We start from the raw sequence: 19,015 nt of genomic DNA on the forward strand, positions 1-19,015 counted from the left end.
TAGCAGGGCATGGTGGCGCTTACCTGTAATCCCAGCTCCTCGGTAGACAGAGGCAGGAGAATAGCTTGAATCTGGGAGGCAGAGATTGTGGAGAGCCGAAATTGTGCCATTGCACTCCAGCCTGGGCAACAAGAGTGAATCTCCGTCTCAAAAAAAAAAAAAAAAAAATTAAAGGGACATTTCCTATCTTATTTTATGAACCCAGTATTGCCGATTCCAAATCGAGACAAAGGCATTATACAACTTTGATGTTTATCCCTCATAAACATAGACTCAAAAGTCCTTAAAACATGATAACCAATTGAATGTAGCAGTACATAGAATGGATAATAAACTGTGAAAAAATTAAATTTCAGGCAAGATTGCAAAGTTAATTTATTATTTGAAAGGTCAGTTTAATCAATTTTATTCACCTGGATGGTTACATCTGGCAAAACTCAGCAAACTGTGCACTTTAAAATAGTATTTATTTTATGTAAATTATGTTTCAATACAACTGATTTTTTAAGAAAAAACGTTTCCCAGAGTGATCAAAGTGGAGGGCAGGGAACAGTAAACATCAGTGCTTATGTTATAGCTACTAGAAGCCTCCCAATTCCAACGACATGCTTTCAAGCAGGTCTGATCCTTCCCCTGGAGGATACCTCTGACCCAGGTGTGCTACAAATGCATTGCCCCTAGTTGCTTCTGTCACCTTAGTGATGGAAGTGACAAGAGGGTACTGGAGAAAGAAAAGGTGTACAAGGTTCCAAATGTACATTCTATTTCCAAAGGACATTTGTGAAGCCAGTGGAAAGCGAAAAAACAAGCTGCTAAATAAGTCACAAGTGTGTTCTCGTACAGTTTTACGATTAACTAAATAGGACATTCAACAGATAAAATTTGTTTTACATAGTTACTCCTCTAATAGGATGAACACTTGGATTGTGAGATAGGGCTGATATAACCTGTTTTCTCTCTGCCTCTTTTTTTTCCCCAAGTTTTGTGTGCAATACATTGGGAAAAATATAATTGGGCTACAAAGCTACAAAAATGGCTTCCTGGCAGTTCCATGCTTGTTTCCATGTGGTGCCTATGTTTGGCACTGTGTTCTCATTTGCACTTTCCTACTTGATTAGTTAATGTATGAAGGACAAGCCTGATCTCTACTGTGAATTTTTACCAAGGTATTCTAGTAGAAAAATGAGTATGTAATGGTGCTGTGGAATGCTAAAGTGTGTAAAACATTAAGAATCTAAAAATATGCTCATTTCCAAGTTTTGTCCCAGAGCAACTGTGCACTCTGATTATATCGCTACTGCTATTTAAAGTTATCCATTTGCATGTCTAAAAAATAGATTCATACTGATTGTCCCATTTTGATCTCAAAAAACTCCTGAATATGAGAGTCGTGATCAAGGGACGCTTCATGAAATGTTCCAAAGTTAAAGTGTGCAATGAAACCAGATTTATCATAGCCTTATTTAAAATAATTATTTCTAAAGTTGTTATTGTTTAATTATAAACTGCATCCTTTCAGGATACTTGGAAGATCCATAGCAGTGTTTTTATTTTCACAGAACAAGCATAAATTATTTATGAAATAATAACTCAGATACAGAGATTACTTCCTATTGGCCTTACATATGAATATAAATAAATACATATTATGAACATGAGCATACTTATTTTATAATTATGTAAATGTGTGTGTAATGTTATATATAAGTTCCATAAAGTCATGCTTATACATGGTTTCAATTCATGCTTCTAAAAACCACTCAATGTAGTCATTATCATATGTTAATAAATAATTTCTGAAAATGTGCTTCTAGTAGTTGCACAATATCCCATCATAAAGATTGTCATGCTGTTTTTAAGTCATACTTTTCGTTATATAAGTTTTATCTGATATTTTTCTGCTACATATATACTATTATAAATCTATTAGTAGCTGATTTTTTGTCAACACATATGATTGTTTCCTCACAATAGTACAAGAGTTGGTTGTAACTTTATTTCCTTCCAACATTTATTTTAGGTTCAGCGGGTACATGTGCAGGTTTATTATATGGGTAAAATGTGTGTCAATGGGATTTGGTGTACAGATTACGTAGTCATCCATGTGGTGAACGTAGTATCTAATAGGGAGTTTTTTTGATCCTCACTCTCCCCCCCACCCTCCACCCACAGTAGACTTTGTGTCTATTGTTCCCTTCTCTGTGTCCATGTGGACTCAATGTTTAGCCCCCACTTATAAGTGAGAACATGCAGTGTTTGTTTGGTTTTCTGTTCCTGCATTAATTTACTTAGAATAATGGTATCCAGCTCCATTCATGTTGCTGCAAAAGACATTATTTCATCCTATTTTATAGCTGTGTAGTATTCCATGGTGTATGTACGCTGCATTTTTTAATCCAGTCTTCTGTTAACAGGCATCTAAGTTGATTCCGTGTCTTTGCTATTGTGAATAGTGTTATAATGAAAATATGCGTGCATATGTCTATGACAGAATGATTTATATTCCTTTGGGTATATACCCAATAATGGGATTGCTGGGTTGAATGGTAGTTCTGTTTTAAGTTATTTCAGAAATCTCCAAATTGCTTTCCACAATGGCTGAACAAATTTACATTCTCGATGAAACTGGAGACTTCCCTGACTCCCCTTGGCAGGATGTGCAACAGGGGTGTGGCTTGTCTGGCCACCGTGTGTGCTGTCAAACCCCTTACTGGGCAGGGGAGCATGCAGACAGGCAGGTGCAATAGGCAGGGCAAGTGGCCATGGTACTGTCTAGGGGTGGGTTCCTGCGACTCCCACAGCCCAAGTGGACATGTGTTACAGTGCACTCTTTTAGCTTTGCCATCCACAGACGGCTTAAGTGTTAACCTGTTCAGTGCCCTCTTGGTACCCAGTTCCTTGTCCAGCATCCAGAAAGAATTAAGTTGCACACAGACTTGAGGATGGTGAATGTTGGGGTTTTATTGAGTGGTGGAGGTGGCACTCAATGGGATGGATGGGGAGCTGGAAAGGGGATGGAATAGGAAGATGATCTTCCCCGCTAGCTTTGCCATCCAGAGGCTGATCTCTCCAACCACTGCCAGCCATACTCCTCTTGGCATTCAGATGCTCCGTCTCTTCTTTCTGCCACATCATTCTGCAATTCTGCTCTTCTGTTCGTCTCCTCATCTGCTTGTCTGCTTCTGGAGCCTGGGGTTTGGGGCATATATGGGTACAGGACAGGGGGTGCATGGTGAGCTGAAAGACAACTTTTGGGTGCAAAAGCAGGAATGCCTGTTCCCATTTAGGGCCATGGGTTTCCAGGCTTGTGGGCAGGGCTTTGCCAGGGAACCACTCTCTTCTACCCAGTATTTCCCTGTCTCCTTTCTATATCACCACCAGCAGTGTATAAGCATTCCCTTTTTTCCACAAACTCGGCACCGTCTGTTATGTTTTGATTTTTTAATAATAGCCATTCTGACCGGTGGGATATGGTATCTCATGGTTCTGATTTTCTGATGATTAGTGATGTTGAGTATTTTTTCATATGGTTGTTTGCCATACATACGTTGTCTTTTGAAAAAAGAATCCACAGACGGCTTAAGTGTTAACCCGTTCAGTGCCCTCTTGGTACCCAAGTCCTTGTCCAGCATCCAGAAAGAAGTTGCACATGGACTTGAGGATGGTGAATGTGGGGCTTCATGTTCTTTGCCTATTTGTAGTGGGTTTGATTTTTGCTTATTGATTCTTTATACATGCTAAGTATTAGACCTTTTTCAGATATGTAATTTGAAAATATTTTCTTCTGTTCTGTAGGGTGTTCTCTGTTGATAGTTTCTTTTGCTGTGTTGAAGCTCTTTAGTTTCATTAGGTCCCACTCGTCAATTCTTCTTGTTGCAATTGCTTTTGGAATCTTCATCATGAAATATTTGCCTGCGTCTATGTCCAGAATGATATTTCCTAAGTTTTCTTCTAGGGTTTATATAGTTTTGGGTCTTACATAAGTCCTTCATCCATCTTGAGTTGATTTTTGTATATGGTGAAAGGAAGGGAGTGTACATGCCCCTGTGATACTGTTCCTAATATCCAGGTTGGGAGAGGATATTATACTCAATATTGCAGGAAGTGTCGACCACCCTGAATATTGCTTTTAATATCCGGGGAGAGAGGGTGATATTACTCCCAATATCATCCTCTCCCCCCACACCCTGCATAGTACAAGCAATATCAAAGGGGGTCTGTGCAACACTTGCAATATTGGGAGTAATATCCTCCCCCAACATGGATATTAGAAACAGTATCACAAGGGGTTGTACACCACCTGTGATATTGGGGAGTACTATCATTTTCTTTCCCCATGGATATGTAGAACAATATCACAAAGGTAGTGTACAACCCCTGCTATACTGGGAGTAATACTGTACTTTCCCCACCTAGATATTAGGAACAATATCACGGGGGGTTATACACCACTGCAACATTGGGAGTAATATCATCCTTTCCCTCCCTGGATATTAGGAACAATACCTCATGGGTGTGTACACCCTGTTCCATATTGGGATTAATATTTTCTCCCTTGCTGGACATAAGGAACAATATAACGGAGGTATACACTCCTTATGATATTGCCAGTAATATTATAGACACCCCCAGGGATATTAGAAAGAGTATCAGAGAGGGGTGTACATCCCCTGCGATATTGGGAATAATATTCTTTCTTTCCCTGGATATTAGGAATAATATCACAAAGGGGTTGTATACCCCCCGTGACATTTTAATTAATATCATCTTCCCCACTGAATATTAGGAACAAATTCCCAGGGGGTTGTACACCACCTGCAATATGGACAGCTATATCATTGTCTCTCCCCCGAATATAAGGAACAATATCACAAGGGGTTGTACAACCCCTGTGATATTGGGAGTAACTTTATACCCTTTCCACATGGATATTAGGAACAATATCACAGGGTGGGTGTACACCCACTGCGATATTGGGAGTAATATCATCCTCTACCCCCTGGGTATTATGAACAATATCATGGGGAGGGGGTGTATGCCTTCTGTGATATTGGGAGTAATACCATCCTGTCCCCTCTGGATATTAGGAATGATATCACAGCGGGGCTGTACCTTTTCTGCCCTATTGGGAGTGGTATCACCCTCGCCCCCTATGGATATTAGGAACAGTATCACAAAGGGCGTGTACACATCCTGCGATATTGAGAGTAATATTGTCCACTCTTCCCCGGGATATTAGGAACAATATCACAGGCGGAGTGTACACCCCCTGCTATTTTACCTGTAATATTATTCTCTCCCAACCTGGATATTAGGAATAATATAACGGGAGGGGTGTACACCACCTGTGATATTGAGAGTAATATCATTCTCTCCCCCCATGGATATTGAGAACAATATCACAGGGGCGGTTTACACCTCCTGCGACATTTAGAGTAATATCATCCTTTTCCCCCATGGATATTAGGAACGATATCGCATGGGAAGTGTACACCCCCGCCATATTGGGAGTAATATTTTCTCCCTTGCTGGACATTAGGAACAATATCACAGGAATGCACACACCCTGCGATATTGCCAGTAATATCGTAGTCTCCTCCCAGGATATTAGGAACAATATCACAAGGGGGGTGTACATGCCCTGTGATATTGGAAGTAATATCATCGACTCCCCCCATGGATATTAGTAACAATATCAGAAGGGGTGTACACCCCTTGCGATATTTATAGTACTATCATCCTATACCCCCTGGATATTAGGAACAATACCACGGGGGGGTGTATACCCACTGTGATATTGGGAGTAATTTCATCCTCTACCCCTTGGATGTTAGGAGCAGTATCACAAGGGGGGTGTGCACCCTCTGTGATATTAAAAATAATACCATTCTCTCCTTCTCTGGATACTAGGAATAATATCACAGTGCTGGTGTGCACTCTTTACACTATTTGGAGCAATATCACCCTCTCCCCAACTTGATATTAGAGACAATATCATGGGGGGTGGCGTGTAACACCCTGCACTGTTGGGAGTACTATCATCTAGTCTTCCCCTGGATATAAGAAACAGTATCACAGAAGGGGTCTACACCTCCTGAGATTTTGGGAGTAATATCATCCTCTCCAAATCTGGATATTAAGAACAGTATAATGGGGTGTGGGGAGTAATATGGTGGGAGTAATACAATCCTCCTCCCCACTTGATATTAGGAACAATATCGCAAAACGTGTGTACACCCACTGTGACATTTGGAGTAATATCAACATTTCCCCACCTGGTATCACGGGGAGAGTGTACTCTCCTTACGATATTGGAAGTATCATTGTCTCTCACTCTCGATATTAGGAAAAATAGCACAGGGTGTGTATACACTTCCTGTGATTTTGGTAAGAACATCATACCCTTCTGTCTTTGATATTAGGAACCATATCACAGAGGGGGTGTACGACTTCTGTGATATTATAATATTCTTTCTTCCCATGGATATTAGGAATAATATCCCGGGGGGCTTGTTGTACACCCCCTGTGATACGGACAGTAATATCATTGTCCTTCCCCCTACATATTAGAAAAAATATCACAAGGGTGGTATACACCCCTGGATATTAGAAACTATCACAGGGGGGCTGTACAACCTCTTTGATACTGTGAGTAATACCATTGTCTCCCCTCCTGGATATTAAGAACAATATTATAGGGTGGGTGTACACCCCCTGCAATATTGGGAATAATATCATCCTCTCTTCCCCGGGATATTAGGAACGGTATCACACGTGGGGTTTACACCCCCTGCAATTTTGTCAGTAATATTACTTCTGGATGTTATTGAATATATCACAGTGGGGGTGTACACCCCCTGTGATATGGGGAGTAATAGCATCCTCTTTCCCACTGAATACTACAAACAATATCGCAGGTTGTGTACAACCTCCTGTGATATTGTTCACAATATTTAGATGAGGAGAGGATGATATTACTCCACATATCGCAGGGAGTGTTACATCCCCTGTAATATTGTTCATAATATTTAGAAGAGGACAGGATGATATTACTCCCAATATAGTAAGAAGTATACACTCCCCTGTGATACTGTTCATAATTTTTAGGAGATTAGAGGATCATATTACTTCCAATATCACAGGGAGTGTACACTGGTGATATTGTTTATAATTTTCAGTGGATTAGAAGATATTATTCCGAATATCACAGGGGTTGTACATCCCCATGTGATATTGTTAATATCCAGTGGGAAAGAGGATATTACTCCCCATATCACGGGGGATGTAAACCCGTTTGTGGTATTGTCACTTACATCCGGGGGGGAGAGGATGATATTACTCCGCATATCATAGAGGGTGCACACGGCTGTAATGTTGTCCATAACATCCGGAGGGGAAGATAATATTATTCCCATGTTTCAGAAGGTGTACACACCCCTGTGATAGTCTCTGTGACATTTAGGGAAGAAGGGGATGATACTACTCCAGATATCGCAGGGGGTGTACACCCCCCTGTGATACTGTTCGTAACGTTTAGGGGGAAGAGGATGATATTACTCCCCATATCGAAGGGATTGTACATCTCCTTATATATTGTCCATAACATCCAGGGCAGGAGAGGATATTACTACTCCCCATATCTCAGGGGGTGGACACCCCCCCTGTAAATATGTCTAACATCCAGGCAGGGACAGGAGGATATTATTCCCCATAACGCAGAGAAAGTAAACCTCCTGTGATATTGTCCATAACATCCAGTGGGGAGAGGATGATATCACTCCCCATATTGCAGGGGGTGCACACTCCACTCTGATATTGGCCGTAATATCCGGGGGTTGAAGTATGAATTCACTACACATATCGCAGGGATTATTAGTATCAGATTGTTTGAAGGGCTCACAGTAAGGGTAGTAGTAGGGCGAGTTCTAACTCAAATAGGGGAAATGTGATGGCTACTAGAAAGAATTTTATGGAGAAGGGAACGTGGGCAGAGGATAGAGGGTCAAATCTGCATTCATAAGGGCTAGATTTTTCTATATATATTTATTTTATACATATATATATATTTCTCTCTCTCTCTCTCTCTATATATATATATATATTAACTTGTGGGAACCAAAATGTAATAATTATTAGTAACAGGGCTAATAGGATGTTGATTACTAGGGTTAATGTTAGGTGAATTACTGTTTTTCGGATGCTATCGAAACTTTGGAAATCATGGTGCTATTTATACTAAAAGAGTAAGATCCTCATCAATAAATAGAAACATACAAGAATAGTCATACTACATCTACAAAGTGTCGATATCAGGTAGCAGCTTCAAAGGCAAAGTGATGACTAGATGTAAAGTGGTATTTTAGTTGGCAGAGAAGGCAGACTGAGGAATGTTGATCCAATAATGACGTGAAGTCTGTGAAAGCCTGTAGCTATAAAAAATGTTGAGCCATAAATACCATCAGAAATAGCAAAGGGAGTTTTGAAGTATTCTGAGACTTGTAGGAGGGTGAAGTAAATACCTAATATAATTGTAATAATTAGTGCTTGGATTGTATATTTTTGATTATTTTTTGTTAGGCTGTGATGGGCTCAAGTAATTGAAACTCCTGATGCAAGTAATACAGATGGATTCAGGAGAGGTACTTCCAGGGTGTCAAGGGGAGAAATACCTGTTGGGGGTCAATGTCCTCCTAATTCTGGAGTAGGGGCTAGGCTAGAATGGTAGAATGCTCAAAAGAATCCAGCAAAGAGAAATATTTCTGAGATAATAAATAGGACTATCCCATATTGGTGGCCTTTTTGAACAGTCATTGTATGGTGGCCCTGAAATGTACTTTCTCTGATACAGACCACCATTGGTCAATTGAATACAGATCAATCACTTTAAGTAAGCTAAGTCCTTACTAAATTGATGAGACTTAAACCCACGAAAACTTAACAGCTAAACTCCCTAGTCAACTGGTTTGAATCTACTTCTCCAGCCGCTGGGGGAAAAAAGGTGAGAGAAGCAGGATTGAAGCTGCTTCTTTGAATTTACAATTCAACGTGAAAATCACCTCGGGACTGGTAAAAACAGGCCTTGACCTCTGTTTTTAGATGTACAGTCTAATGCCCTACTCAGTCATTTTACCCTTTTTTCTCACTTCATTTATGTTGGCTGACAGTTGACTATTCTCAACCAACCATAAAGATATCGGGACATTATATTTATTATTTGTCACATGAGCAGGGATAGTCAGTACAGCTTTAAGCCTTATTCGAGCTGAACTCTACTAGATGATCAAATTTATGTCATTGTTATAGCCTATGCATTTGTCATAATTTTCTTTATAGTAATACTATAATTGGAGGTCTTGGCAACTGATTAGTCCCCCTGATAATTGGCGCCCCCGATATAGCATTTCTCTGCATAAATAATATGAGCTCCTGACTCCTCCCACCCTCCTTCCTATTATTACTTGCATCCACTATAGTAGAAGCTGGCACTGGAATCAGCTGAACAGTCTCTCCTCCCTTAGCAGGAAACCTAAAACATGCAGGCGCCTCTGTAGATTTCACTATCTTTTCACTCCACTTGGCAGGTGTTTCTTCTACTTCAGGGGCTATTAACTTTATTACCACAATTGTTAATATAAAACCCCCAGCCATGTCCCAATATCACACACCCCTCTTCATCTGATTAGTCCTAATTACAGCAGTTCTTCTACTCCTTTGTCTCCGAGTCCTAGCCGCCGGCATCACTATATTGTTAACTGAACGCAATCTTAATACTACTTTTTTCTACCTGGCTGGCGGAGGTGATCCTATCTTATGTCAGCATTTATTCAGATTCTTTGGTCACCCTGAAGTCTAAATCCTCATCCCACTGGGCTTTGGGATAATTTCCCATGCCGTAACACACTATTCTGGAAAAAAAAAGAACCATTCAGGTATATGGGCCTAGTGTGAGCTATAGGATCCGTTGGGTTCTTACGGTTTATTGTATGGGCCCACCATATATTTACGGTACGGATAGATGTAGATACATGAGCCTGCTTCACCTCTGTTACTATAATTATTGCTATTCCTACTAGCGTCAAAGTTTTTAGCTGACTAGCTAGCTACACTTCACGGCGGTAATATCAAATGATCCCCCACAATGCTGTGAGCCCAGGGATTTATTTTCCTTTTTACAGTAGGAGGCCTAACCTGCATTGTATTGGCTGAGGCTTATATTATGGTTCATTCATATATTTAGAAACCTGAAAGTTTCTAAATAAATTGTAAAAAAGTTGTAAAAAAAACCCCAGCTGAAATAACTATGAAAGTGCCTTTAATATTCTGAAGACAAAATAGCTGAGAGCCAAACTGGAAGTAGATACCCCGCTATGCTTAACCCTAAACTCTAATAGTTAGATCAACAAAACTGTTCGCCAGAACACTACAAGCAACAGCTTAAAACTCAAAGGACTTGGCGGTGCTTTACATCCCTCTAAAGGAGCCTGTTCTATAATCGATAAACCCCAATTTACCTCACCACCTCTTGCCCAGACTATATACCTCCATCTTCAGCAAACCCTGGAACGGCCACAGAGTAAGCATAAGTATCTACATAAAAACGTTAGGTCAAGGTGTAGCCCATGAGGTGGCAAGAAATAGGTACGTTTTCTACATCCAGAAAAATCTCGCAACAACCGTTATGAAATCTAAGGGCTCAAGGAGGATTTAGCAATAAATTGAGAGCAGAGTGTTTAATTGAATAAGGCCATGAAGCACGCACACACCGCCCTTCACCCTCCTCAAATATATTCTAGAAACTCATTGTACACTCCCCTGTGATATTGTCCATAATATCCAGGGAGGGAGAGAATGATTTTATTTTATTTTTTGAGACAGAGCCTCGCTCTGTCGCCCAGGATGGAGTGCAGTGGCCTGAAGTTGGCTCACTGCAAGCTCCGCCTCCCAGGTTTACACCATTCTCCTGCCTCAGCCTCCCTAGTAGCTGGGACTACAGGCGCCCACCACCATGCCTGGTTAATTTTTTGTATTTTTAGTAGAGATGGGGTTTCACCATGTTAGCCAGGATGGTCTCAATCTCCTGACCTCGTGATCCACCCGCCTCGGCTTCCCAAAGTGCTGGGATTACAGGTGTGAGCCACCGCGCGTGGCCAGAGAGAATGATTTTACTCCCCATATCGCAGGGGATTTACATTCCCCTGCGTTATTTTTCATAATATCCAGGGGGAAGATGAAGATATTACTCCCCATATAGCATGGGAGAACAATTCCCTGCGATATTGTTCATAATATCTCTGGGGGGAGAGAAAGATATTTCTCCTTTTATTGCAGGAAGTGTACACCCCCCTTGCGATATTGTTTATAATATCTAGTGGGGGAGAGGACGATGTTACTCCCCATATTGCAGGGAGTGTACAACCCCCTAGAATATGGTTCATAATATCCACGCGGGGAGGAGATGATGTTACTACCCATATCGCCAGGGTGTACTGCCCCCTGCCATATTGTTTGTAATATCCAGGCTGGAAAAGGATGATATTACTCCCTGTATCACAGGGGATGTACACCTCCCTGCGATGTAATATCCAGGGTGGGAGAGGAGTATATTATTCCCTATAAGGCAGAGTGTGTATACACCCCTCTGTGATATTGTTCATAATATCCACTGGGGGATATGATATTACTCCCAATATCATAAACACCTCATGTGTACACCATCTGTGATATTGTTTGTAATATCCAGTGGGGGAGAGGATGATACTACTTTCCACATCCCAGGGGGTTTACACCCCTCTGTGATACAGTTTGTAATATCCAGAGGGGGAGAGGGTTATATTACTCCTCATATCACAGGACATGTACACCCCCCTGTGATATTGTTTGTAATATTGTTCCCAATATCCTTTTCCCCCATGGATATAGGAACAGTATCGCATAGGACGTGTACACCCCCTGCCATATTGGGAGTAGTCGTGTTTTCTCCCTTGCTGGACATTAGGAACAATACCATGGGGGGGTGCACACCCCCTGCGATATTGACAGTGATATCATCCACTATCCCCTAAATATAGGAACAATATCACAAGGGGGATGTACACACTTGGCGATATTGAAAGTGATATGATCCTCTCCCCATCTGGATATTAGGAACAATATCACAGAAGGGGTGTACACCCCCTGTGATATTGACAGTAATATCTTCTCCCCCCCGGATATTAGGAGCAATATCACAGAGGCGTTGTACACTCCCTGTGATATTGACAGTAATATCCTCTCCCCCCCAGATATTAGGAACAATATCACAGAAGAGGTGTACACCCACTGTGATATTGACAGTAATTTCCTCTCCCCCCCGGATATTAGGAACAATACCACGGGGGGGTGTACACCCCCTGCGATATTGACAGTAATATCATCCTCTCCCCCCCAGATATTAGTAACAATATCACCGAAGGGGTCTACACCCCCTGTGATATTGACAGTAATATCCTCTACCCCCCAGATATTAAGAACAATACCACGGGAGGATGTACACCCTCTGTGACATTGACTGTAATATCAACCTCTCGCCCCCCTGGATATTAGGAAGAATACCATGGGGGGTGCACACCCCCTGTGATATTGGGAGTAATATCACCCACTATCCCCTAAATATTAGGAACAATATCACAAGGCAGGGAGAACACCGTCTGCGATATTGGGAGTAATGTCATCCTTTCCCTGCCCCTGCATACTAGGAATAATATCACAGGGGATGTACACCCCCATGCGCTATTGGGAGTAACATCACCCTTTCTTCCCATGGATATTAGGAACAATATCACAGAAGTGGTGTACACACGCTGCACTGTATAGAACAAATCAGGCAGAGGAAGGTGGGATAACCTTGCTAGCTGAAGCTTCTGGCTCTCTTTTTTTCTTCTTCCCATGCAGGACACCTGATTCCCTTCTTCCTGCCCTTGGACATGAGACTCCAGGTTCTTATGCCTTTGGACTCTGGGACTTGCACCAGCGGCTTCCCCGAGGCTCTCAGGCCCTCGGCCTCAGACTGAAGACTGCACTGCGGGCTTTCCTGGTTTTGAGGCTTTTGGACTTGGACTGAGCCACTACTAGCTTCTCTCTTTCCCTACCTGGCAGACAGCCTATTGTGGGACTGCCTTCTAACCGTGTGAACCAATTCTCTCTGGTAAACTCCCTTATACATATACGTGTATCTTGTTGGATCTGTCCCTCTGGAGAACCCTAACTAATACATTTTGTTTATTTTTTCTCCACTGCCATTTCCTCTGCTTCTAGGCTTACCTAGACCACCACCATTCTTTCCCCCTTTCTAAAGTAAAAGTTGTTTTTTCTTGCTAAATGCATGGTATTCTGCCCATTTTCCATGGCTTCCCTCAGCCTTGCTCTGTTTATTCTTGCTCTCTTAAGAGGAAATCCCGACCTCTTCCGTGGCTTTTCCCACTTGGTCTACTTACTGGTTTCTGTTGTTCTCAGAGACACACTGAGACCTTTCACATCTCACTGTCACTTCTTGGAAGGGCTCTCTACCTCGTCTGCCTGCTGAGCAACCTCTTGGGGAGACGCGGGCACTCTAAGTCACTGAACTTGAGCTATTTGGTGTTGGTATGTTAATTTATCTTCTTAGACCACTTACCACTTCCTTAACTTCAAAAGAGAAGAATAAGTATTATTTTCCATGGTCGATATGAAGAGTAGAAATAACTTATACAAAATGCATTGCAGTTAAGTGATAATAAATGGCCGTGAATGCCCTTATTAATGTTATTCTATCAGTCTCAGCTCAGATACCATCTGCTCTGTGAGCTCTGCTCTGAATCATATCTGCTTCTTCTCTGGGTTTCTTGTGCTCTGTTCTTAACTACTTTAAAGCAGTAATTGTTCTGATTCTAATTAGTGATCCTTCCCAATAAAATTTTAATTTCGTAGATCTCTTCCCCCCACCCCTGCCCCAGCCTAACCAGTGTTTTCTTACTTTTTTGTGTACAGGCTACATCACTGGTCTTTTATTTGTGGCTAAATAAATGTTGTGTTAGAAGAGTAAAGAGTTCCCAGTTACATGGGATCTATAGTTCTACAAAATGAATGTATACATAATCCATGTAAGTATTTCACTTATTTTAAGACAATTTTTTAATTTTTAAATTAAATTAAATTTGTTCATGTGTGTGAGACCAGAGTGAGAACAGAGATGGTGGCGGTGAGGGGCGGTGGTCTCACCATGTTGCCCAGGCTGGTCTTGAACTCCCCTTCAAGTGCCCCCCTCCTCACCTGGCCCCCCTCACCTTGCCTCCTCCCCTCTCACTCCTATGCCAGCCCCTGCCATTCCCCACCCCCTCTGTAGACTGCAAGACTCAACAAGTGACTTGCTAAGCAAACCCTGCTGAGAAGAGGTCTGTTTAGGGACACAAGAGGCCAAGTACACAAAAAAACAAAAGAACTAGCATGCCTTTTTCAATGGATGTCTATTTTACAGGGCTGGCTTCAGATTATTGTTATAGCTTTAAATAAAAGGACCGTTTTTGTCATCTTGGCCCATGACCTACATTATTTCTTTACTGTCCATTGCCCTGGACGCTTGACTAATAATTTAACAGCAGTTTTTTTTTTAAATTTTAAATCATGATTCATTGCATTGCTGTAAGAGTAATTAGAGGTAAAGTAGGGCTTGAAACTGCCTGTAGTTGGTTACTTACTGAGATCTTAGCATAATTGTCAGGTGAGAGGGTGAAGTTTTAATTAGCGCTAAGTGGGATAGAAATTCAATGCACTGAAACTGCAGTGTCCAATTCAGTAGGCGCTAGCCACCTGTAACTGTTGAGCACTTGGAATCCTGGCTCGTCCTAATTGAGATGTGTTGTGTTAAATGCACTGGATTTTGTCATTGGAGTGGGAAGAACAGCGTAGAATATCTGCTTGATTTTTTTTATATTTATCACATGTTAAAATTATTACTATGATTACTATTTGGGACATACTGAGTTAAGTATATTTAAAATTAATTTCACCTTTTCTTTTAATGGGGCTTACCAGTACATTTAAAATTACATACGTGGCTCACATATTTATTGGACAGCACGGCTGTAGAAGTTTAGGAAGAAATAAGAAAAATATTGAGAATAGGTAGCGACAGTAGGAAGTTTGTCCTCCTGTAAGACTGATTCCAATAAAACTAATAGGTGATAGTTTTAATTGGCTTTTTCCTACTAGAAAAAGTAAGTGTACTTTACATGCCTCTTTGTTCTCCCTCTTTCCCCTTCAATTTAGTGGTTAGCATGTATTTACTACATCAGGCTTAATATTCACTAAGCAGTGTTAAGAAGACTTAGGTAAATGATTCCCTGATGAACACACTTGATTTTCAAAGCACTTTCCTAACCCATTTTTAATAGGAATAGAGTCAAAGGTAGATGGCTTATTAGTAGTCATCTCATTTAAATCTCATGGAATTTTCCTGCTAAATCTCAAAGTAAACAATTTGTTATAGGCTGTTTTGTCAAGTGTATGGAAGGGACAGCATAAGACATGTGGTACTTCATTTCCAAATTGCTTGAGATGGTTTTCATTATAATCATACATTATTTGCTTCTGGTTTTCTGGAAAAGCCAGCTAAACCTGTGGTTCATTTAGATATAAATGAAATATCCTCAAAGGATTGCTCAAAGTGACTTATGCAACTTGAATATATATTTGTTCTGTAGGGTGTTTATTCCAAATTACCTGGCCATTTGCTGCAATTTGCAGTTTTTTAGAAAACACCAAATATTTCTCAATTTAGAGATGTTTTAATAAAAACAGTCATATTGAACTGGCAGCAGCCAAATAAAATAGCCCTTTATTTCACAGTTCAGAATTTGAAATTGGAAGGTAGTTAACATATGTAAGGATGATGTATTTGTGGCCTGGCTTATAGGAATGAGCCAAGTTGTTTTTTGAGGGATGTTGTTGCTGTGTATGTCCCACCTATTTTGCTTCCTTAATGAACAATGCAAGTTTGAGACAGAAATATTTGAGAACATTTTTATCAGTTGCAACATTTTGATAGTGAACATCTTATATCTTCTGTCAACTTAAAATGTTTGCATCTTCTGTCAGCTTAAAATGTTTAATTTGTTATAGCCAAATAATTTGGCTATAATTGATAATTTAATTTATCAAATTAAATTGCTTTTTTTCCCTTTAGACTTTCTTCAGTCACATCTGAATAAATCACTTAGAAGTAAGCTAGATGTAATATAATGAAATGCTTAAAAGGGCTGTGTATCTTCATATTACACTTACAGTGATTTTCTGTTGTATGCATTATATTCTACCTGCAGCTAGTTGAGGTAAAGAGAGGGCATTTAACTGTCAAGGGAACCTGAGAGGAGACTGTAGAAATCTGGAAAGTCTCTCGGGTCTTTGAGGAATTTTGGGATGCAGAGAGTGGGGCTGGGATCTCTGGCTAGGTTGGAGCCAGCCTCCATTTGTGTCTTTATCTTGGAAGCAAACATAGAATGCAGAGATAGATGTGGCCTGGATGCTGCTAACTCTAGCCAACCACTAAATCTTAAGGTGGGAGAGATGCAGGCTTTGGCTGGATGCTAAGCTGCTGTAGCTGGTTGAATGTAGAAGTCACTATCTTTTCTGAATACTTGTAAGTAAATTAAATCATTCTCTGCTCCTGTATGGCTGCCAACCAAATGGGAAATCGCTATAGAAAAGATGGTTTAAATTTTAGTCTTTGAAGTGGTTTATGCACGTTTCTGGAATCAAGATTTAATGCCGACTTGGATTGGATATTGAATATTTTTGATTTGTCTACTTTTCTCTCCATAGGGAGCTTATAGCTTCATTGCACTGTGTGTGGCATTTGGGTCCTGTTTGACAGCAATGACTGCCTTTCTGTTTAGTGTCTGTGTGCTATGAAGATTGCACACAGGGGTCCAAATGCATCCTGTTTTGAGAATGTCAATGGATACACCAGTTGCTGCTTTGGATTTCACTGGTTGGTGGTAGTTGACCCACTGTTTGGAATGCAGCCAATTTAAGTGAAGACATATCCATATATGTGGCTCTGTTACAGTGGTGAAATCTGCAACCATAAGAAGGTAGGGAAAAAGAAGCCAGATGTCTGGATGTGATTAAACTTCAGAGCTTGTTGATTACGATGATATTATATATTCTGTATCATGCTTTTTACTTTGGAAAGCATTCTATGTTATCTCATTTGCTCTAAGTATGTAGATAGGGAACTGATGAATAAAATGGTGAGTGAAATCACTTGGTCACAAAAAAAGTGATAAAAATGGGGATTACACAGTTTCTTTGATGCTTAGAATTTTTTCTCCTTCTCCCCAGCTTTTTGTTTTGAAAAAAATTGTAACATACAGAAAAGAACAGAATAGTGAGCACCTAGATTGAATAATCATTAATGTTTTGCCATATTTGCTTGATTTTTTTTTCTACACACACACACACACAAACACACACACAGTTTTTTGCCAAATCATTTGAGAGTATGGTGCAGATTTTGTGACACTCCTAAATATATAAGCTTTTATCTCCTAAGAATAAGGACATTTTTCTACATAACATCAATACCATTATTAAACCTAAGAATCCATAATATCACCTGGCTGGGTGCGGTGGCTCACGCCTGTAATCCCAGCACTTTGGGAGGCTGAGGTGGGTGGATCATGAGGTCAGGAGGTCGAAGCCATGCTGGCTATCACGGTGAAACCCCGTCTCCACTAAAAATACAAAAATAAAAAAATCAGCCAGGCATGGTGGTGGGCACCTGTAGTCCCAGCTACTCGGGAGGCTGAGGCAGGAGAATGGTGTGAACCTGGGAGGTGGAGCTTGCAGGGAGCCAAGATTGAGCCACTGTACTCCAGCCTGGAAGACAGAGCAAGACTCTGTCTCAAAAAAGAAAAAAAAAAACCATAATGCCACCTAATATCCAGTTTATACTTAAATTTCCCTAAGTGTCTGAATAATTTTTTTTTTTGAAACAGAGTCTCAACTTTGTCACCCAGGATGGAGTGCAGTGTTGCGATCTCGGCTCACTGCAACCTCTGCCTCCCGGGTTCAAGCGATTCTCCTTCTTCAGCCTCCTGAGTAGCTGGTACTACAGGCCCACCTGTCGCCATGCCTGGCTAATTTTTTGTATTTTAGTAAAGACTGGGCCCAGGGTGGTCTGGAACTCCTAAGCTCAGGCAATCTGCTCACCTTGGCCCCTCAAAGTGCTACCAAGAATATCTTTATAGCTGGTATTTGTTTGTTTAGAGACAGATTTCATTCAAAATTCATGCATCTGGTTGTGATGTTTCTTGGTATTTTTTCTGAGACTTCTTGATAGATACCTGTCATGCACTGATAGAGAGTTATATCCTAACCATGTTTGGACATTTTTATCTCTGAATAATAGCTTTTGTCATTGTTTGTTGCCTGCTCACGGGAACACTCTTAATAATAGTCTTATTCTTCAAAAAGTTTTAAAAGAGTTATTCAAGAAATTCCTTTCACACATTTCTTTATTCCTTTATTAAGGGCCTAATATGCACCAGACATCATTTTTCTAGGTGATTGTAGATGAAATGGTGAAAAGGAAAGCCAAGAATGGAATTTCCTGCTAGTGGGAAGTAGAAGAGAGTATTAAAACTTTTTTCTTTCTAAGTCAAATCAGTGTCATATACATGAGAAAGCTAGGCGGTATGATGGCATTATCAGCTTAGCTTTCTCCTTAAATGAAATAGAAAGTGCCCTGTTTTACTCAGACACTGTTTTTTTTTTTCTAAAAAGCTAAAAGAAGTTAAATATTTTGAAAACAATTAATTTCTGTTCTAAATTATTCAAATGTTATATTTGTAAAACTAGAGAAGTTTGTTCCATTGCTTCTACCAAGCATCTCAGCTTATGTAGTTGGGGCAGCTAGAAATCTAATGAACAGAATGTATATTTTAGGCTTATATAAAGTATTCTGCAACATAAGCTCAAAAATGCCCCCTACCCCCTTTTT

At 40.5% G+C, this 19,015-nt stretch overlaps 1 long non-coding RNA gene across 1 annotated transcript in view; it reads left to right on the forward strand.

Annotated features, from left to right (window-relative positions):
- LOC112208038 (uncharacterized) overlaps positions 1–17,286 on the forward strand; it is a 38,269-nt gene extending 20,983 nt beyond the window's left edge. The window contains exons 3-5 of the long non-coding RNA XR_008539291.2: positions 12,931–13,183; positions 14,005–14,117; positions 16,834–17,286. This is a non-coding gene — a long non-coding RNA (uncharacterized LOC112208038). The remainder of the gene's footprint in view (positions 1–12,930; positions 13,184–14,004; positions 14,118–16,833) is intronic.
- Positions 17,287–19,015: the final 1,729 nt, after the last annotated feature.

The sequence above is a fragment of the Pan troglodytes genome, chromosome 16 (genome assembly GCF_028858775.2).
Source record: "Pan troglodytes isolate AG18354 chromosome 16, NHGRI_mPanTro3-v2.0_pri, whole genome shotgun sequence".
NCBI lineage: Eukaryota > Metazoa > Chordata > Mammalia > Primates > Hominidae > Pan > Pan troglodytes.